We start from the raw sequence: 22,241 nt of genomic DNA, 5'->3' as shown, positions 1-22,241 counted from the left end.
TACACATTTTTATAATAATTATTTATTTATTATTTATTCATATTCATGCAGGTTTAAGTAAAATAGTACTTATTTACACTCATTTAAGTAGATGTAGAAGTAGTGTAATATGTTGATTTTTGACCCTGTCTGACTACAAAATGTCCTACCCTCACTAGCATGTAGTGCAGTGTTTTTTTTAATCTAACCTGGTTTACTACAGAAAATTTACACTTGAAGCTTAATCATTAAATTATTAGCCTACATCATTGTAAGTAAGATAGTTTTTAATAAATTACAGCTTAAGTTGTAATTGCTTTTAAAAAATAAAAATAAGGTAACAGACAGACTCTCTCTCTCTCTCTCTCACTCACTCACACACACACACACACACACACACAGTCATTAACCAGCTAACGCTTACGTTAGTTTAATAAACGTTTCATGCTTGTAAAGCTGGATAACAAATACATTAACACACCAAACAAGAGAGGAGAGACTCATGTTGCATGTTCTTACTTGAAAACGGAATAAATGTGCGATTTTGCATTGACTTACCCTGCTGTCGAGCCCCCTTCCTCGTCACGGATGGCTCCGACATGTTTTCTTTTTAAGTGCTGCATCATTACCGTGGTGCTGCCGTGCCACGCCATTTCGCTTTTGCAAAGATTGCAACAAACACAGTTTTTAGCTTTATGCATTGTAAAGTGCTCCCACACTTTGGAAGATTTCGGCCGAACCGTTTTCTCCGCCTCCGCCATGTTTCGCTGTGGGCATGCATGGACCATGGACCTGTCGGCGTCAGTAATCAGTCCCGCGCATACCAGTGACGTATTAATCGCGCGACTCAACGAATCGATGACCAAATTCGTTGCCAACGCTTTTAGTCATCGATTTTTATCGATTCGTTGTTAAGTTAAGTTAAGTTATCTTTATTTGTCAGTTGTACACAAGGCACATTGAAATTTGTCTTTTCGCATATCCCCTCTCAAGTTACCACACTTCGGAGGGGGTCAGAGCGCAGGGTCAGCCGCAGTACAGCGCCCCTGGAGCAGTTTTGGGGTTAAGTGTCTTGCTCAAGGACACAATGGTAGAGATGGTGGGCACCGTAGACGCAATACCAGCCTCTGCTAGTTTTACAACTAACACCCTCCTGTCCGGTGCCGGGGATCGAACCAGCGACCTCATGGTTACTGGTCGGCCACCTTTTCCTCTAGGCCATCCTACCACCCCACTTGCAGCCCTAACCAACAGTAACTTTCAGTGCATCGTAAACCCAAAGCACCTGCAGGACAAGGAACTTAATAAATATTTTATTATATACATTTAATAAATATAAATGTGTCTATACTTTCTAAATATAGCTTTACTAAAATCATTAACCCCTTACAGCTATCCAAAACACCATCAAATGATTGTCTGTGATTTACTCTTCGTGACTTAGGAGTCCTCTAGCTTTTCATAGATTTAGGAGCTAGTTTTAGCGCTAAAATGCTTTGTGAATTACACTTATTAAAAAAAGTTAGGAGTCCTAAAATTAGGAGTGAAATGCCCCTTATTTTTGAGAGTTACTCCTAAATCAGTCCGTTAGGACCTACTCTTAGCCTTAAAAAATGTTGTGAATACGGCCCCTGGTCACCACATCAGTGAGCATTTTGTGCTGAGGCAGGTTCAGCAGCTTCTGTTTTTCCCAGGCCCCCAGGATGCTGCCTTCTCCGAGCAACCAGCATGGACTAGTGGCCAACCCATTAGTACTGCATGCTGTGAATGGGGAGCTTATTTTCCATGGAGCCCAGAGGCAGATTTTCCCGTCCACTCCAATACAACGGCGAACAAGATTGTGTCTCCGCAAATTTTTTCTGGATATCAATCATAGGCTCATACTTATTTTTAGACCATGTACTAATAAAACTGAAGTTTTCTCATCTAAAAACGCCACCTCAAGCGTTTTATTAGCCCAACGGCTTTCAACGTCTTTCAGTTTGTTTTCGCGGGAGGAGGAGGGGTGGGCAGCCGTGGCCAGCTGAATAGAGTCGTAGTGAAACAAATGTTTCGGTTTTCTGCTCCGGCCTCCGAGAGGGCTCAGTGTTTCTTTATAGGTCAATGGGCCGGTTTCACAGACATGGATTAAGCCTAGTCCTGGACTAAATGGAATTTTGAATGGAGATTGTCCATTGAAAGTACAATTTAGTCCAGAACTAGGCTTAATCCATGTCTGTGAAACCGGCCCCATGACTCTTTCAGTGCGAGGCTCCATTAACTTCTCGTGTCTGAGGTTTTTCCTTTTACTTAACATGAAGGACGTTGATGATTTTAGGCATGTGACTTTTTAACATTACTCGCCGAGGGATTTGTAGACTGGTTCAGCTGTTAGTCGCGTGAGCTCAACTCTCACGTTCCTCTGCTTGCGATCATTGCGATTCACCATATATTGATCCATTTATTCAAAAGATCCATAGGCAAAGGATGGGTGCATTACGGGATCATGTACAAAAACTAGTTGCTCATCCAGCGGCAGCCTCACTATCACCTCCAGCTGTGCTGATGAGCTCTAATAATCTCTAAGGGTACTATGCCATTTGCGCTACCCATGGTGTGGAAAACACCAAAACACATCAAATGCCTGTAACAGGCACGGATGTATTGATTAATTGAATGATTATGGGAGTCCTACGTAATTTTTATAACATTGTTAGTGTAATATAACCATTTCAGTTACGTTGGTTTTTAATTTGCAGTTGCTTGTTACGTATGACAGTTAACAATGTTGTGTATTGTAATTAATTATGTTGGTATAGGCTACTCCAACTTCGTTGCTGTTCCCATTCTGATTAGGCAATTGCTTTGACAACCACACATTTGGTCTTATAATTAAACTTTAAAAAGCTCACTTTGGCATTTGAACATTTGTTTGCTTTATTTCAATAGAGCACTAAGAACTTTGCTCACTACCTAACAGCACACGCTACGAAAACAGCGCTAACCCACTAGCTGGTTTAGCTTACATTAGCTAATAGTGCTGCCCTGATGGCAGGAGGAGTCTTCGTTTAGAACTTGTGAATCACTATATTACTTAACAACAACGGGATGTTATTTTACGATTACATACAGAGAATCATCGGGGATATGTAATGTATACTTCCATGGTAGATAAACAATACAACTGTGCTCGTCTCCGCTTAGCTTCAGCTTAGTTTACGGCATGGACATATTAGACTGTTACACTGCTTTCTTCATCCAAGAACGTCAGTGAAACGTGCACTGCGCGTCACGCTTTAGGGGCGTGTTGGCACCGTGTACCGCGGAAGGAATACTTCCTGTATGGTTGCCCTGCGCCAATGAGCAGCTTTCAGAGGAATGAATGGCTTCAACGTTCCAACGGTTTTCAGTCCGCTGTCCATTTCTTTATAGGTCCATGGTTTTTCCCGCAATGCATGGCTGGCAGTGGTGCTGCGCCTGAAAAAGCTTGTAATTCTGCGCACTCGTCCCAGCAACCAGGCGACTAACGGTAGTTTGAGTGCGCGCTGGGAGGCTAAATTTAAAGTGTGTGCAAAACACTTGAAATGGAGCATACCGGTTAGTGCGATGGCCATGTTTGACGCATTGTCTGTGACAATGGCGGGATCCTTGTCTGTAATGTCCCATTCATCCAGCGCGATTTTCAACAGCTCAGCGATGTTATTGCCAGTATGGCTTTCGTGCATTGCCCTCGTCTGCAAAACGTGTGAGATCGGCTTCCAGTCCTCACTGATGTGGTGTGACGTGATCGTAACGAACGACTCAGTGGCTCTTGACGTCCAGCCATCACACGTCATGGCTACTCTTTCGGCTGAGCCAAGAGATGTTTTTACTGCTTGCTTCACCTCTTCGTACATCCTGGGCACAGCTACCTCCGTAATGTGTTTGCGAGTTGGAACTATATAGCGGGGTTCCATTGTGCTCACCATATGCTTGAAGCCAGTGTTCTCAACCATGCTATACGGGCGCAAATCTTTACATATAAAATACACGACCGACTCCGTTATCTTCTGAGCTCTTGATGAGGTGGATGTAAGTTTATTACTTGCAGAATTAAACAATGTAGTTTGAATCGCAGTCTGTTGGGGCTGCTGTGACGACGTTGCTGTGCCTTCCTTGTGGTGTCTTGAGAGGTGAGATCGCAAGTTCGTTGTGTTGCCTGAGAACTTAACTGCGGCGTTACAAAGCTTGCAAACTGCATTCGATTTATCTAGATCCCAACTCCCGGGTTGGGTTTTAAAGCCAAAGTGTAACCACACATCTGATTTGTATTGGGAAGGGGCAGCTCTTATGCTATCCCGTGTATTCTCACTGTTAGCCATTTTGTTTGTTGTTAAGCCTGAACATGAGAAGAAGAAGGATTTCAGTTCTCACTCACACACATGCGACCACCTACTGGAGCGGAGTTTGTAGTTCACGTTTCAACCCTTTGAAAAAATGTTTTGTCTCCGTCTCGTCCCTGCATCTGTGCTGTCTTAAATGTGAACACACAAATTGTCTCCCCCCCCCCCCTACTGTCATGTATTTCACATGTATTATTTTGTCATCACTTAAGAAAAAAAAACAAAAAAAAATAATAATAAAAAAAAATATATATAATATATATCTATTTTTTAATTCAAAATATCGATATTTTGATCTGGAAATCGATACTGATATCGGCAAACTAGATATCGCGATATATCGATTTTTTGACACAGCCCTAGTGGTTACAGCACACTGTAACTGTATGGCTGGGTAAGTACTTAAATAAAGATCACAACCCAAGGTTTGTTTAACACAACACTTTAGCTCAAACAAAATAATGCTTGGTATAATATTCAGAAATATCAATTATAGCTAATCCAATCAACCTGTATGTCTCTGTCTATACAGATTGTCAGAATCCTGCTCACATGTTGGAGCGGTTGTTTGTGATTGATGCAGGTGTGAAGACGAGAGAGACTGCATCCTGCACCACTGAGAAGTGCAAGTGGCTAATGCCATCGCATGTCAAAAAGGTATTCAGATGTTTTTCTGAGCTGAATTAAAAATATGACAGTTGAGGACCCATACATTCACTTATCACGCAAACGACACATGTTGGATTGTTTTGGGATGCAGTTTAGTTTCCATTTTGGCAGTTTGCACCTACATGTATGTTCACACACATGCTCTCTGTCTCTCACACAGATTCCTGCTGCTCCAGTTGCAATGATAGACTTTTCATCTGCAAAATCCAAAAAGCAAACACTAGATGATGCGATTGCTGGGAGGACAGGTGAGCAACTCACCCTTCCTAGTCCCACAGTCCAGTGTCCAAGGGTGAGGCAAGGATCAGAGTCCTATATTCAGTTTTTCATTTTATTTATTTGTTTTGCCCCAAGAAGTGCTGCACTGATGTCCAGGGCACCATATTACAGATAGTGTCCCAAAGTCTGTGAGCAAGCTACCCAAAACACTTATTCAGTATAGGAAACCAGAGATGCTACAGCTATCCCCAACAGAGTTGCAAAAAGCATGACAGGACTTCAGACAGGAAGAGCTGACACAGTTACAGGTCCAAGGAGTAGAGGAGGAGACCAGAAACCAGAGTTCATCAACTATATGGTTTAGCCAAAGAGCAGGAAGGATAACAGCATCGAAATTGAAGCAGGTTTTACATACTAGTCTTCTACAGCCGTCAAAGTCACTGATCAAGTTGATATGCTACCCAGAGGCCCACAAGTTTTCTACAGCAGCAACAAGGTATTTATTAGGCAAAGAGGTTTAGGTAAGGACAACAACTCAGGTGTGAAAATCTAAAATGTGTGCATTATACCACACACTGGATAAGGCTGTATGAGGTATGTTTAAGATTGCCATTTTGTATATCAGTTACTAATTATTATTGTACAATGTTCTTTTTCTATTCCTATTTGTATACATTACAGGTATGGATGCAAATATGAACCAACTGCCAGAAAGCAGTATGAAGCACTGCAAAGTCGGCACCACCTGAGCTTCTCCTGTAGCGGGCTGTGGCTGAATCATAAATGGCCATACATGGGAGCATCACCAGATGGATGTCACCTGCACCTGTCATGGAACTGGCATCTGTGAGATAAAAGTAAGTTCTTTGTTGTGGTCTACAAATATCATCCGCACAATAATATTGTATATTATTACTTTGTAATTTCTTCTCCACACATGAAAGTACTGTTCTGTGTCTTATATTGAAAATCTTATAAATAAATCATAAATAGAGAAAAGTTAAGTTATTTGTTCAGTATTGTGCTACAGTACAGTATGTAGGTATTGTGACATCTGATTCTGGGTCTGGGGATCCTCCCCTCAGAAATGTTTAGCTTATTTACAGTAGAATGTGACTTTTTTTTCATTGTGAACTTTTAGTGCCCACACAGCAAAGAAGAGGAGGCCAATCTACGCCTGTGTGCTGGGGACCAGGGCTTCTGCCTCATCAATGATTGTGAAGCTGGACAGGAGCCATGCTTACTTTTATCAAGTACAGGCTCAGCTCCACATCGCTGACGTCAATTACTGTGACTTCGTTGTGTGGAGTAAAAAGGACCTCTTTGTAGAGAGAATTGTGCGCGATGTGGACCTGTGGGACCACATCCTTCCCAGAGTAGAACGTATCTTTCAACTGTGTGTTCTTCCTGAAGTGTTTGGACAGCAACTTACAAAGTGAAAGGTACTCGTCATAAGTATTTTGTGTTCTCAGTTTTTCCACAAGAACATGGAATTTCTGTTTAGTGTATCATGTGACTAAATGCCCTGTCTGCTGTTCCATGTTTGTGTTTCAGTTGCAAGTTGATCAGGTGGAGTGGAAGTCCAGTGTTTCCCCCAGCGTTTTATGGCAAAGGCGGCAACGTACTTAATGTACTAGAAAGTGCGATGTGTGCTTGCGCATCGTGATATCATCACTGCGCGAAAGGGCACAATTTGCGGTAAATAAATGCATTTAGTGATTTTAAGGGGAAAACACATTATTCCAACTATTGAGTTATTTGTAAAACAGCATACTAGTGTAGGCCAACAAGATTTATTTTTGTGAATTTTCAATGCTGCTTTATTTTTATGTTTTAAATTGGGGAATGTGTTCCAAAACCAATAACCTCTGCAGGGCTCAACAATAAGGATTGCCCGACGTCCCGGGGCAAGTAAAATGCCATGTCGGGCCAGTAACTATGCCAACTGGCATGCCCGACCGGGCAACTGGGAGGTTTCGCTGAAATTCTTGAATAATAAAATCATATTTCTTATTTTATTTTTTTGAATCGCCAAATACAAGTAATCTATCTATGGTTTATTTTCATATTTAACTGGTGCTAATTATTACATTAACGCTCATTTGTGTGCGCATAGTGTCTGCTACGTTGCATCTCTCCTCTCTGCTCCGTTTGGTGAAGGGGGGGGCGGGGCTCCACCGCCGATACACACACATACCTAGGTTGCGTTCCGAATCGCATACTCTTTCTTTTTTCTATTCTACATACTACATCTGACGATAAAAAGAATCTAGTTAGGATGCAGTAGGCATACTATTGGGACATACTTTTCTCTCTTATTTCATCATAACATTGCGCCTTGATCTTGCCTCTTGATTTTATATCCGTCGCATCCCCGTTTGTTTTCATAACATGGACCTATAGGCTTCGTCGATGTTACGTCACTTCACGTGCGCACTGGATTGTGGGTCAGAATCGCCCAAATAGGATGCACTTTTCAACACTAACAATATTGGCCGCATGAAGTAGACCATCCGGGTACTTCTAACCATCCTAAATCTGGCCACAAGAATCGGGACATCCTAAATCTTTTTTCTACATACTATATAGGAGAAAGTATGCGATTCGGAACGCAACCATAGACTCGGCACAACACCGGTGAGCACACACACCCAGTTAGAGAGCTAGAGAAGAGAACTACACGCAGTATGTGACAGAAAGTCCAAAAGCCAACGAGTGAATTATAAATTGAGTGAAGTCGACCCCGACCGTCTGAAAAGCAGCGAAAATATCCGCGTTTTTTAAATGCATTATACACCCAACGTGAATCTAGTAGTAGCGAGGATGCTAACGTTAGCTCTGCTGCTAGTAGCCTACTCCCAGTTAATGTGCAGGTCAACACAAACATCAGCAACAGTTATCAGAGGAGCATCTTTACAGCCTGCATAGATCTCAATAAATGCACCAGAGGTGTCTGACTTCACATACCATATATGAGGCAGTGGAAGCTTAAAAGTGTTCAAAACAGCCTGTCTTGAGACAAATTTTGAGATTTTGAATCAAATCAAAATCACTCATTCACACATTAAAATAATAGCCTATAGTAAAAAAATTAAAAACTTGATTGAACAGATTGTTGTAGGCCTAAAAAAATGTTTTGCAGAAAGAAGTTTTAAAGAATTGCTGTTGTAAAAGGAATAAGGTAAAACAAATAAAAATAAGTGCTATTAGAGTTCTTTACATGATTTTTGTTTGCATAAAACAAGTCTCGTTTGCAGTTATTGTCGGTTTAGAAACAAAAAAATTACAAATGTTCCAACTCAAATAATATTTGAATAATAGCCTCCACTTTCAGTATGACCCTTAACTTATCTATAATACTGTCCATGATTTGTTTATACATTGTCAATAAAGAGCAAATATAACAATTATTTGAACACGACTGATAGAAAAAAAAATTGTATAGGGGCCAGTAAAAATTTACTTCGGGCAAGTAGAATTCAGACCCACTCGCCCGACTGGGCAAGTGAAAAAAAACCTTAGCGTTGAGCCCTGCTCTGTATTTAAAAAGAAATCAAGCAATAGGCTTATAATAACAATTAATGAATTATAGGCTATCACATCACAGTAGGCCTATTGTCCACAATAAATTAATCGCACAACAGCCCCCCATCCAAAAGGGTAACTTTAAAAAGTTGAATTTGCACTTTGATGTGCATACACATGTTAAGTGTATGGTCCATTATTTGTATTTAGTGTGCCTGCATGGTATTGCACCAAAACAGTATAATTGTTCTTTAATTGTATTTTGTACTGTCTGCATGTTTGCACAAAATGTGTACCTGCACATGGCAAACAAAATTGCACAACTGTAAGGTAGGGCTGGGCGATATGGACCAAATCTTATATCACGATATAGGTAATTTTATATCACAATATGGATATATATATCACGGTATAGTATTTGTCCTTAAAATTCAATGGATTACAATAACCGTACTGAACTTTAATCACATTAGATTATTTTCATCTTTTGCTTGTCACTTAAATTTCCATACAAAAGAAAAACTGGTGCAAAATACCACACCAGTCTGGCTTTAGTCAGTCAGCGCAAAATAAAAATGATCAACCAAAGAGCCTACATTTTCCAATTGATAGTAGCCTTTATCAACATAATGAAAGACTTGAATTTTCCTGCAGTATTTGCTCATCTTCATTTAAAAAAGCTGTCAAAATTAACTAATGAGCAAATGTCTGGTAATACTTTAACTCCAGCTTCAACACAAATAATAATTTCAAGTTTGACATGTTTTAAAGTTACATAAAACCAGCCTTGCTGGCTGTCTCCAACAATAACAGCACGGGGGTAAAGCCCCGAGTAGGCTAAAGATGTCATTATTAGCCAGCTAGCTCACGAGAGCTAACCCATGTAGTTTGCGGCTTAAAACAAGCCAACTCTGCGTCACGGCAACAGCACGCTGAAGCAGCAAGCAAGTTTCCTTTGCCCGATCTGTCCGGATCGTTTTTATCAGTTTGATATTTAATACAGTCATCGCTGTGTCCCTTTGATATGAAATACAGTCAGATTTATAAGTTTAATGACACAAGTGAAAGTCCCTGCGATCGCTATGGCATCGCCAGAGATACAGACCGATATATATCCTTCCGTTAAAGCACCATGCTTAAAACGGACACAAGTGACATCCCTGTTGCGCATGGAACTGCCACACATTCATGAATAAAATAATTGCTGGGAACAATCTTAATCTCCTCCGCTATTTCTATAATTTCTATATCTTTTTTAAAATCAGTATAGGCTATGGTAGTATGTTCGACCATGGTTAACACTAGAACCTCCCCACTGTGTTCCACACGGCTCAGCTGACACCAGCCGGGCAGACTGCATCGGATCCTCCGCCTCAAAACATGTAAACGTGTGAAAAAATGTATTAATAATCAATTAAAGCTTACCTTAAAATAAGTGTGCCATGTTACTGTTTATTGTTTTTAGGATTTTAGCTCATTTGGACGCTGTTTTGGCCGTCTGTTTTTATTGATGTAGGCTATTGGCGATATTATATCTACTTTCATTTTCCTTACTGACCCACCACGAAATGTGATTAGTGTTCTTAAAGATACTTAGATTATAAAACAAGAGGTCCAAAACACAGATGATGATTAAACAAACTAATGTATGACTTTATATCACACTAGAAATGCACAGGTAGATTTGATTACGCAGCATATGAGAACGCTGGCGCTTCTAGTGTTAAATAAATGTTTCGGCCTAGAAGGATTTCTAGCTATCTTTTATTTGCATAGACTGCAATACGTTTTATAATATAGCCTAGTGCTGTCATGCAGCTGCGCATGAAAATCGAACTCTGAGCAATCGATTTCAGCAGTGTACGAACGACGTAAGGAGTGTTTCTCCTAAGAGACCGTTCGGGAACCACGACTACAGAGGTAAACAACTTTGGTAAGTCATAACGTAGGAGTCTTCGTAGCTCGCTAAGAGAGGACGTTATCGGGAAACCGGCCCCTGAGCAAGAGCTGCCAGGTGACGTTTGTAAACAGGTGAATAGTTTTATAGGTCCACATTCAGTAGGCTATTGCATATCTATAAAAAAAAGGCTAACCTAGTCCAGGCAAAATAGCGTTTTTCATAGAATAAATTGTAAAATAATTTTTTTCAGCTCAGATAATTTCTACGAGGTGTCCAGAACAACATACTAAAAGTCCTAAGAAATCCTAGTTGGGGAAATATGTTTAATTCTCATGAATCCGAGGTGTGTGCTAATAAGGCGAGACACCAATAAATCCCAATAGGGCAATTTCTTTCCTTTAGTCCTTTCAAAATGAAACTTTACACAATGAAAGTATCCATGAAAATTAACATTTTTTGTATTACAATTGCTATTACATTGTTTGAAAATGAATTTTAACATGCAAATGAGCTATACACTAATTGTACATGCCCAAAATAAACCCAAATAGGCTTATTTTTTTCCTTTACTCCAACCACAATAAAACTTTACATAGTAAAAGTATACTTGAAAAGTAACTTTTTTTGTATTACAAGTTTCTTTTTAAATTAATTTGAATATGCACATGAGCTCCACACTTATTGAATATCCAATCATCGTACTGCCAATGGCTGATGGCAATGCTGCTTTTAGACTGGCCTCTAACCTGAAAAACTGCCTGGCTTACCTGTGAGGGGTATAACAGGTGCCTCTCATGAATTAGATTTGTCTCTTCAAATGCCACTGCACGCAATTTGATAGCACTACATCCAATCAGAGCAATGAACAATGTGACGTATTAAGCCCTGTTCGTTTAGTGAACAGCGGGGTTAACTGTTAAATTTAACTTTTGCCGTGGTCGGTCGGCAAAACAGAACATTCCTCTTACTTGCTAATGAAATATTTGAGTGCCGTCTTCTATATGAAATAACAGATTTTTGTTAATCAATTCAACATTTTTATTTTCCGTAAATCAATTGTTAAAACAGATAAAAAAAAATATTTGCCAATTTTGTATGTGCAAAAGTTTGTGAACCCTGAGCTGCATTGGTTAAATTGAGCAGGTAAACATAATCAGGTGGGCCAAATTGAGTGATGAAATGGACCAATGTAATGAGAGATCTTTAGGGAAGAAATTGCGCGGCACTAGATTAAAACACAGATAAAACCAGGTCAGTTCGGGCCCACCAAAGTGACCCATACAGGTCAGACTTGCCAAAAGAGAAAGACAATCTCAGAGGATCTAAGGAAGAGAGTTGTGATGTTGCACATTTGTCTGGGGACAGCTATAAATTAATTTATTTGGTTCTTGTGCCATAAACAGCTAGCCTGGTGCTACCAGACCATCGTACTTCATTTAATTTGTACAGAAGGTCTGGAAGTGCTGTAATTGGCAAACGTTCACACACTTGGAGGCGGGTGTCTGTTGAAGTTTAAAACTATTGGATCTGCCCAGTGCCACTCTGGATTAGCCAACCAATCGCATAACGTTTGGTCGTCACGTGTGTCATGAGCCGGTGTTCTGACATTTTCTGCTACCTTGTCAGATTTTGCTACCGTAGCGCGACTTGATAGCGGACTCTATCAGATTATGCTACCCTATCAGAAAATGCTACCTTACGTCATTGGTAGTGTATTTGAGCTGTAGACCAATAACCTCTATGAAACGATGCTCCCACAACATAATCACGTTATTTACACCACTACTCACCCTATGTACACTGTAAGAATATGGGGAGCATATTTTGATGCCGTTTAATATTATATGCTACCCTATCAGAAAATGCTACCTTACGTCATTGGTAGTGTATCTGATCTGTAGACCAATAACCTCTATCAAACACTGCTCCCAGTACAGAATCACGTTAGTTTAGACCACTATACTATTCCACAATACACTGTAAGAATATGGGTAGCATGTTTTGATGCTTTTTAATATGCAACCCTATCAGAGAATGCTACCTTACGTCATCGGTAGTGTATCTGATCTGTAGACCAATAACCAATCAAACCCCAGTACCGAATCACGTTAGTTTTGACCAGTACTCACCCTGTACACTGTAAGAATATGGCTAGCATATTTTGATGCTTTTTAATGTATATGCTACCCTATCAGAAAATGCTACCTTACGTTATCGGTAGTGTAGCCTATCTGATCTGTAGACCAATAACATATGAAACGCTGCTTCCAGTAGGCTACAGAATCACGTTAGTTTAGACCACTACTCATCCAATGTACACTGTAGGAATATGGGTAGCATATTGATGCTTTTTAATATTCTTCCCTATCAGAAAATGCTACCTTACGTCATTGGTAGTGTATCTGATCTGTAGACCAATAACCAATCAAACCCCAGTACAGAATCACGTTAGTTTTGACCAGTACTCACCCTGTACACTGTAAGAATATGGCTAGCATATTTTGATGCTTTTTAATATATGTGCTACCCTATCAGAAAATGCTACCTTACGTTATCGGTAGTGTAGCCTATCTGGGGCCGGTTTCCCGATAACGTCATCTCTTAGCGAGCTACGAAGACTCCTACGTTATGATTTACCAAAGTTGTTTACCTCTGTAGTCGTGGTTCCCGAACGGTCTTTTAGGAGAAACACTCCATATACGTCGTACGTACACTGCTGAAATCGATTGCTCAGAGTTCAATTTTCCATTTCCTGCTTATTTCATGCGAAGTTGCATGACAAGTCTTTGCGAATAAAAGATTACTAGAAATCCTTCTAAGCCGAAACATTTATTTAACACCTCTTGCTTTATAATCTAAGTATCTTTAAGAACAATAATCACGTTTCGTGGTGGGTCAGTAAGGAAACTGAAAGTAGAATATCGCCAATGGCCTGTATCAATAAAAACAGACGGCCCAAACAGCGTCCAAATGAGCTAAAATCCTAAATACAATAAACAGTAACATGGCACACTTATTTTAAGGTAAGCTTTCATTGATTATTCATTAATTTTTTTCACACGTTTACATGTTTTGAGGCGGAGAATCCGACGCACACTGCGGAGCTCAGCTGACAGCTCTGCAGTGTGTGGAATGTTAGAAAAATAAACTCTGATTTTAATTATATTATGCCCCCCCCTCTTTAATTGGCATTTACCAATATATAATCATTTAAACAAGTGTATGTTCTTCACATTTTACTCTAATAATGCTCTCCTTCAATAGTAAGACACTAAGCCATAAAACTGGAGCTGATCTCTCATGAGATAAGATACATTCCTAAGTAGAACAAAGTCTTGGTAACTTCTCAGGGCCGGGGGAGGAAAGCTCCATGATCTCTGGTTTCGGTCAAGAAGAAGAAAGAGAGGAAGACTCTGAAATCTGCCTGACAACAAGCTTCAACCAATCAGTAGACATGCTCATGATGTTAGAGATAATAAAACCCTTTGCTGATGAGAGGGGGCTCACTTCTTTTTTGGCTGCTCCTTGCTTTTCTGTCCTGTCAACCTGCCTTGTCAATCTACTCAAATAAATACTGAGGCTTAGATCCTGGATTTTTACACCTGTCTCCATAGTCTTTTTTCCTTCATAAATAAGGCATTTTTACACGTACCTTTCAGGAACACAGTGCGAGCTTCTATGTGCGGCTCGCATGGCAGTAAAAAAATACTGTGATATGTTCATGCAGTTAATAGAGATATTTCATAAAACCATTAAAAACAAGCAGATATATAACATTAAACCTGTTAAACTAACGTGGCTGCTCTCATACAAATAAGTAATAAAAGAATAAGTCAACAACGGCATTACAAGGTGGAAATACAGACTAGAACATATATTTAAACTTGCTCAGCCGTACGCTGACTGACAGCTGGGTTGCCATATTTGCGGTTTTCATGCATTACAAGGGAGAATGTGCTCTTGGATAGATTGGGCTACTGTGGGGGGAAAAAATAACTCACGGTCAATAAAAATATGTTATGCATGCCGTCTATCACAAGCATGCTCACGAACATGGAATATATTAAATAATTTGCAAAAAAATAGATCTCGTTTTATATCGCTAAATTGGAGGACACTAACAACCTGGCAACCATACGCACGGTACCGCAACAACGCCAGCTTGGATGCGATTTCAACATTTCATGCTGGTTACTGGTGTTATAAGGACTGAAGGTGAGTGAACAATGAACATGTGCTGAAAATTGATAGATGTCTATTCATAACCAGTTGGGCATCAGGACAGATAAAAAGCTCCACAAACGAGGAAAATTAAGTGTTTTGGCTAACCTGCAGTTTGTACGTTCACTTTGATCAGACAGGGTTCCCAATTATTATTCTGAATTATTCCAGAAAAATAATTGGCTGCTAAACAGCTCACATAGGACACAGTTGAATTAGCCTCTTAATGTTCCTCTCATAGTACACCAGATTGATGCATTTACCTTTGAAAGGTAAAACAAAATTTATTCCAGGGGGGGTATTATATGAACACACCCATGTTTATTGAATATGTCATTCATAATTTTTTTTTTTTTACAAATATTTGAATAAAAAGTAGGATACTAATTTATTCTTCAATAGCTTTGATGTTATGTGACCCAGTGTCTCCAAATTATTCCAGATAATAGTACACAGTCAAACAACTCTTAATTTTCCTCCAAAAGTGCACCAGATTGATGCATTCTGGGTTAAAAGGTACCAAATTTTCTTCCGGGGGAGCATGCCCCCGGACCCCCCTAAGGACTGAGTTCCCTCAGTTTCACAAAATTCTGTGGGAAACACTGGTTCAAGAATGACATATTAATAAGCAGGCATGCTTATGTATGACTGGATTTATAGATTTTGATACTTTGCGGTAAAAATGGCTCTCCTGCTGACTTTGTCCTGTCAGTGCGGCTCTCCTGAAAAAAATAGTGAATACCACTGCCATAGCCTATAGGCCTACTGATTTTAAAAAAAGTAGCCTGGGCTATAGAAAAATATAGAAACAGCGGAGGAGATTAAGATTGTTTCCAGCAATTATTTTCTTCATGAATGACTTGTGGCAGTTCCATGCGCAACAGGGATGTCACTCGTGTCCGTTTTACGCATGGTGCTTACGGAAGGAAATGTGGGGGTCTGTAGTAGCCAAGCCTATCTCTGGCGATGCCACAGCGATCGCAGGGACTTCACTTGTCATTACACTTATAGCCTACATCTGACTGTATTTCATATCAAAGGGACACAGCGATGACTGTATTAAATATCAAACTGATAAAAACGATCCGACTGTAGGCTGTAGTGTATCACGTATAAAGTAGCCTATTTTCATATTGACGGACATCGCATCCAATCAGTTAATGCTGATTGTCAAGTCAGTTAGATGACTATGTAGGCTACTTATAGTTTGAACACTTTGTGAATCAGAGTGAATGGTATTCTGCTAAAATATATGGGCCATTCTACAGAATTGGTGCAAAGTCGCAGTTGGAAACATCTTAAAATAAATGTGTCTTTTCCCCCTAACTTTTCAGGTATGTTAGTTGTATAATATCCAAGGTACACATTTCTAGTACCGTACTTTTCGGCCTACAAGCCGCGACTTTTTCCCCGTTTTTCGACCCTGTTATTACACAGCACAGTATATATTCTGTAGCTACTGGGGATGGGCGTTAGTAATCGAGTACTCGAGTACTCCTCGTTTCAAATGATCTCGATTGGTGGATGAGGAAAATCGTTTTTTGTTTTTTTTAGTGTTTGTAGCCTTTAGGCCGGCCGGCGGGCCGCCCCTATTTTAACATGTTATATTACGTGTACAAAACGGCACAAAACGGATGTAAAGTTTAACAAAATTAAATATTTTGATCCAAGTTAAATAAACTAAGCGTTGTGTCAAACAGAAACCGCAAATAACTGCCACCTCCATGCAGCGCAGTCAGTGTGTGGTCTCCACAGCACCGCGGAGCTGAATGCGGTGCTGGAAAACTTGGAAAGGCACGTAAAGAAGCCAGGCTGACTTCGGGCACATTCGAGCAAACGATAAGAAGCCTTTATTATGGAATATAGGATTGAGATTCAAAAGCCGACGGTGTAACGTTCCGTTAACGAGGAATTAGTCGCGGTAATTAGTCACGGACAGGAGTGAGCATACGCGATTGGATATACTAGCCTACTACTTCTACTGCTTTGGTGAGTTATTTAGCCTATCTATGTGTTTAAATTGTAGGACAATAATTGTATTGTATTTGCTGCCCTTCTTATTTAAAATGTCTATTTTGAATGTTAGCCAACTACAGCCCATGCTTTTTTTCTCTCTCTTTTTTCTCTCTCCACCGCAGACCTACTCGATCGGTTTAAATTGTGGCCCGCTTATTTAATTACTTTCAGTTAGGAAAATGTGTTTTAAACTTGTGGAAAATAAATCCTTAATATCATATGGCAACTGTGACTGTTTGACATAAGCATTGAGCGCTTTATTGCGGTCAACCGTTGTTCTGTAGACAGATGCGTTGCGTCCTAAAAATAGAAAAAAGTTTAACGGGGAATCGATTGATCCTCGAGGAATGCAAGCGATCACACAAGTAGCGAAAACACTCGTGCCCATCCCTAATAGCTACTATTGCACAAAATGGTAACACTTACTTACGTTATGCAAATATGCAACTTGTTTGTTGAAATGTGGGAGCTTCCTCAAGCAGCCATCTCTTTCCCGACAATCCCCTCTGTGCACGAACTCTTACATATGGTAATTAAACATTATAACACCTGCGGCTTATTGTCCAGTGCGGCATATAGTACGGAAAGTACGGTAGTTGTACAATTAATTCTCATTTTGTATTTTCAGACAGTTTTGGAAATGTTTTCCTCTTCCAAAATGTGTCACTACCGAAACACAATGAAATATCACATAAAATTAAGAGTTTTATTGATTTGTTTATTTTTTTTTACATCCACCTTGTAAATATATTTTTCTTAAATAGTATTTTTCAAAATTCATAGGTAAATTAAAAAGTATATAATTTTAACAAAGCGTTTAAGCGTGATTTATCAGAATCGATGGATTTTGAATCCAAATTTACTTTGTAAAGGGCACAAAGTTTATCATAATGATTACAAACTTAAGGATTCATTAGTTTTAATACACACTGAACCAAACACCATCACAATATCTAAGTTGATAATTCAATATACTTTATTTTTGACAAAACATTCATGTTTCGGTAGTGACGGCACAGTTTCGGTAGTGACAATACTGTTTCGGTAGTGACGACAATACCTTGTTTGTCACGGCTGAATAAGACTGTGATCATTTTATGTTAGGCAACAAAAATAAATAAGCAACACCAAAAGGGGAGAAATGCGAGGTCATTATACCTCGCTGCACTCTGACACAGAATGCTGAGGAATTCCTGAAGAAGATATCCTCACTCTATTTAAACATTTTTCAAGGTGAGTACCTTTGGTGAGTGTGAGATGCATGCATGTATCATTTTTAATGTAACAGGTCACAACTAGTGTTGAATAAACATAAGACTTTGTCAATGCAAGGGGAAAGGGGAAGGTTCAGCAGTCCTACTCAAATTCAGTCATCAATTCCTTTCATCCTTGACAGGAGAAAGTAATGATGGTTTCCTTTTTGATATATAATCAATACTGTGTTTTAAAACACAGCACTGAATTATCTTTTTCAAAATAATTTAAGTTACACTTACTGCTTCTTTCTACCCAAAGTTTGCATGATAGCAACTTGCATTTATTTGGTCCTATAAACAGCCATAATCTTAAAAATTATATATAATGAACATAATCTAAGAGGACATAGAAGCTCCACGATTTCTTCTTCATCTCCAATTTTCTGTTTGTACTATGCTTTGATTTCAGAGTACATTAAGAAATAAAACTGGTAAAAAAGGAACCAAATTACTTGTATTATGCTGCTGAATGCTGCATGATCCTAGTGAAAATACAGGCATATTCTTTGTGATCTTTACCAACACAGTGATTTAGGGAATTGATAAGTTTTGCTTTATGACTTCAACTTGAACAGGTTGGAGCCAGGATTCTCCTGGTTCGGAACTAGCCACTACGGAGGTGGTGCAGGAAGCGACCAGGGAAGTGTCTCCTGTTATTACAAGTGACAGTGGCCATTGCATTCCCTCCCCTGCAGTTACACCTTTCCACTCAACAGCTATCCCATCACTCAGCAGGTATGGAATGGTTTTTACAAATTGTTATATTGTGCATTCATTTTTCACTTCCTATTAATTTATTAAATTTTGTTTGGAGATAATGATGTTTACAAGCACATATCTATCTATCTATCTATCTATCTATCTATCTATCTATCTATCTATCTATCTATCTATCTATCTATCTATCTATCTATCGATATATATATATATTAGGGCTGTCAAACGATTATAATTTTTAATCAGATTAATCACAGGATTCTGTGGATTAATCACGATTAATTTTACCATTCGAAATACGCCCAAAAAATTCGAATTTTCTCTGTATATTGTTGTAAAGATAAAGGACAGAAGGTGGATGTACATTTAAATTTAGAATTTTTATTAATTGAAAATCCAAATGATGGTTTTAATACTAAAAATAAATTTAAATCAAACTAAAATATATACCTAACACACCTTAATTCAATTGGTCTGTCTCTTTACTATGTCTTTGGGCAAATATAGGCTATATACTGGCATTTATTTGGTGAATCTATAGGTTGTGCATTCTTGAATAGTTAGTTAGTTAGTTAGTTAAATCTTTATTGTCCACGGTGAGGAGATTCGTCTACGGTCTCATACAAAAAACAACAAGCAGGACAACACAACAACAACAAAAGCAACAACAACAACATTTACACACAGACATCTTCAGGGCAAGAAGCAGGACAGCAGTGGCAGTATACACATCAGCGGGACATGGTGTTCAGTACCCCAATCGCTTTAGGAGTGAAGGAATTTTTAAAAATGTTACGATTTGCCCTTGGCACTCTGTAACGTCTACCCGAGGGAAGAAGTTCAAACTCCCTATGGAGTGGATGGGACGGATCGTTTGCTATTTTAACAGCTTTTTTCCTCAGCACTTCGTCGTACATACAACTTAAATGTTTCTGTTTTGTCCCTATGATTTTTGAGGCAAGGTTTATTATTCTCTGTAGCTTGCTTCTTCCTTTTACGTTTAGGTTACCATACCACATTGCCATATTAAAGGTTAAAATGCCCTCAATAAGGTTCTTATAAACTGTTTCCATAATGTGCTTGCTCACTCTGAATGAGTTGAGTTTGCGCAGTAGATGGAGACGTTGGTTACAGGTTTTAAAAATATAGTCTGTGTTTTCACTAAAATTTAGATTGCAATCAATAAATGTACCTAAATATTTGAAACTGTCTACTACCTCTACAACTTGTCCCCTAATTGTAAGGGGCTGCACATGGTCCTTTTCATGAAAAACAAGTTCCTGTGTTTTTGTGACATTCATCTCTAAGGAACTTACATCACACCACTTCTGAAGAGATGCCACATATGCTCTATATGCTCCCTCTCCGACTGTGTCCCCCTTCTTTAATAAGGCAACCAGGGCCATATCGTCAGCATATTTAAACAAACGAAAGTTTTCCAGATCTAATTGGAATTCGTTTGTATATATGGAAAAAAGTAGTGGGGATAAAATGGTCCCTTGCGGGGCGCCAGTATTAAGTACAGTGATGTCGGACCGAGTATTATTAACCAGAACCTGTTGAGGACGGTCAGAGAGGAAGTCCCTAACAAGGTGGATAATACCACCGTTTACTCCTATCTCGATAAGTCTTTGCAGCAAGATGTGAATCTGCATGCTGTTAAAGGCGGAAGTAAAATCGATAAACAAGGCCCTAGCAAAGTGGGAGGGGGCTTGAAGGTGCTTTGAGAGAGTGTGGACCATACTGATGGTTGCGTCATCGGTTCCCCTATGGCTTTTGTAAGCAAACTGAAGATGATCTAAGCTGTTAGAAACCGATGCTGTGATTTGTCTGCTTATAACTCTCTCAAAACATTTTCCTAAGATAGAAGTAAGTGCAATGGGCCAGTAATCGTTTAATTCAGTAGTTCCAGGTTTTTTAGGGATAGGCACAATATGAGACATTTTCCATAATTTGGGCATTGTTAAAGAATTAAGCAAGCACTGAAATAACTCCAGCACAATACCTTTAAGTTCATAAACATTTTCTTTTAAAACTCTCCCTCTCAGGCCATCCGGCCCCGGGGCCGAGTTGGGCTTAACACTAGACAGGCTGGCTACAATCTCATGTTCATTCAGTGTAATAGGGACATATCCAGGAATGGATCTACACACACTATCACGTTCAGCACTGAAATCATTCTTGTCAAAACGACTGAAGAAGACATTTAAATCATTTGCAAAAGATGGAGAGGGGTGTGACAAGGGGGTACACTTTTTCTTAGTCTCCCTGCCCATCATCACATTTAAACCTTCCCATGCTTTCTTGGCATTTCCTGAGAAATAATGACATTCAACTTTATCCTTATATTCTATTTTTGCTTTACTCAGTTTAGATCTTAGTTCACATTTTTTTTCCTTAAGTAATTCAGTATTACCATTACTAAAAGCGTGTTTTTTCTCACGAATGCATTCCTTAAGATCACTAGACATCCATACATTGTTATTAGGAAATATTCTAACAGTTTTAGTTCGAGTGATTTTACTTTCATTAAACAACAGATAAGACGTGAAAGTGTCAATTAGTTCATGAGGGGAATACAACTTACAGTCCGTGGTGTGTGTGTGTGTGTACGCGCGAACACGTCCTAGGGGACTGTTCATTTGTGCCAGGAAGCCAACGTTATGTTGATGTCTACTCACACCTCTGAAAACTGCAGACGTTTGTGTCATCGCGGGCTCTGAACAGAGCGGACAATGTTTCTCCTCCTGTTGCTCCCGACATCAATTGTCACCCGCGGCAGTTGATTTTATATACTATCTATGCCCCCGACACAGACGTGACCATTAGCAGTTTAAAACACGGCATGGGCTAGCGTGCTGTGATGTTTGGCTGCGCGCAGCTACTGATCCTGGGTCAGCTGCAACGTTTGAGTGGCTGTAGTACAGAGCCGGTGGGATGTACGGGGCGGATCAATCTGCACATGCGTTAATTGCGATAAAAAAAAATAACGCATTAATTCCAGAAATTAATCACCTTGCGTTAACGCGATAATTTTGACAGCCCTAATATATATATATATCATGCTTCCTATGCACATTTATTTATTTTTTTGCTTACTGAGATTTAAGCCAGCTGACCTAATCATTTTATCTTCCAGTCATGTGACCAGTACACACTCATCTGCAACACACTCATCTGGTAGTGGTCCAAGCATCAGTGATCCGCTCACACTTTGGGGATTAGAGTCAGTGATTTGATTATCATTCAATCTAACAGTTTGAAAACAATTGTTCCCCTGTCCTTAGTTATTGAAACATTGACAAAGTTATTAATTGAGAAAAAAAATGTAAATGGATATTAGATTCCATAATACAGACCTACAGGCTAATACATTAA

This window comes from Ammodytes marinus (genome assembly GCF_949987685.1).
Source record: "Ammodytes marinus genome assembly, chromosome: 4".
In the NCBI taxonomy this organism is placed as follows: Eukaryota; Metazoa; Chordata; class Actinopteri; order Uranoscopiformes; family Ammodytidae; genus Ammodytes; species Ammodytes marinus.
This window is presented reverse-complemented; position numbering follows the sequence as displayed.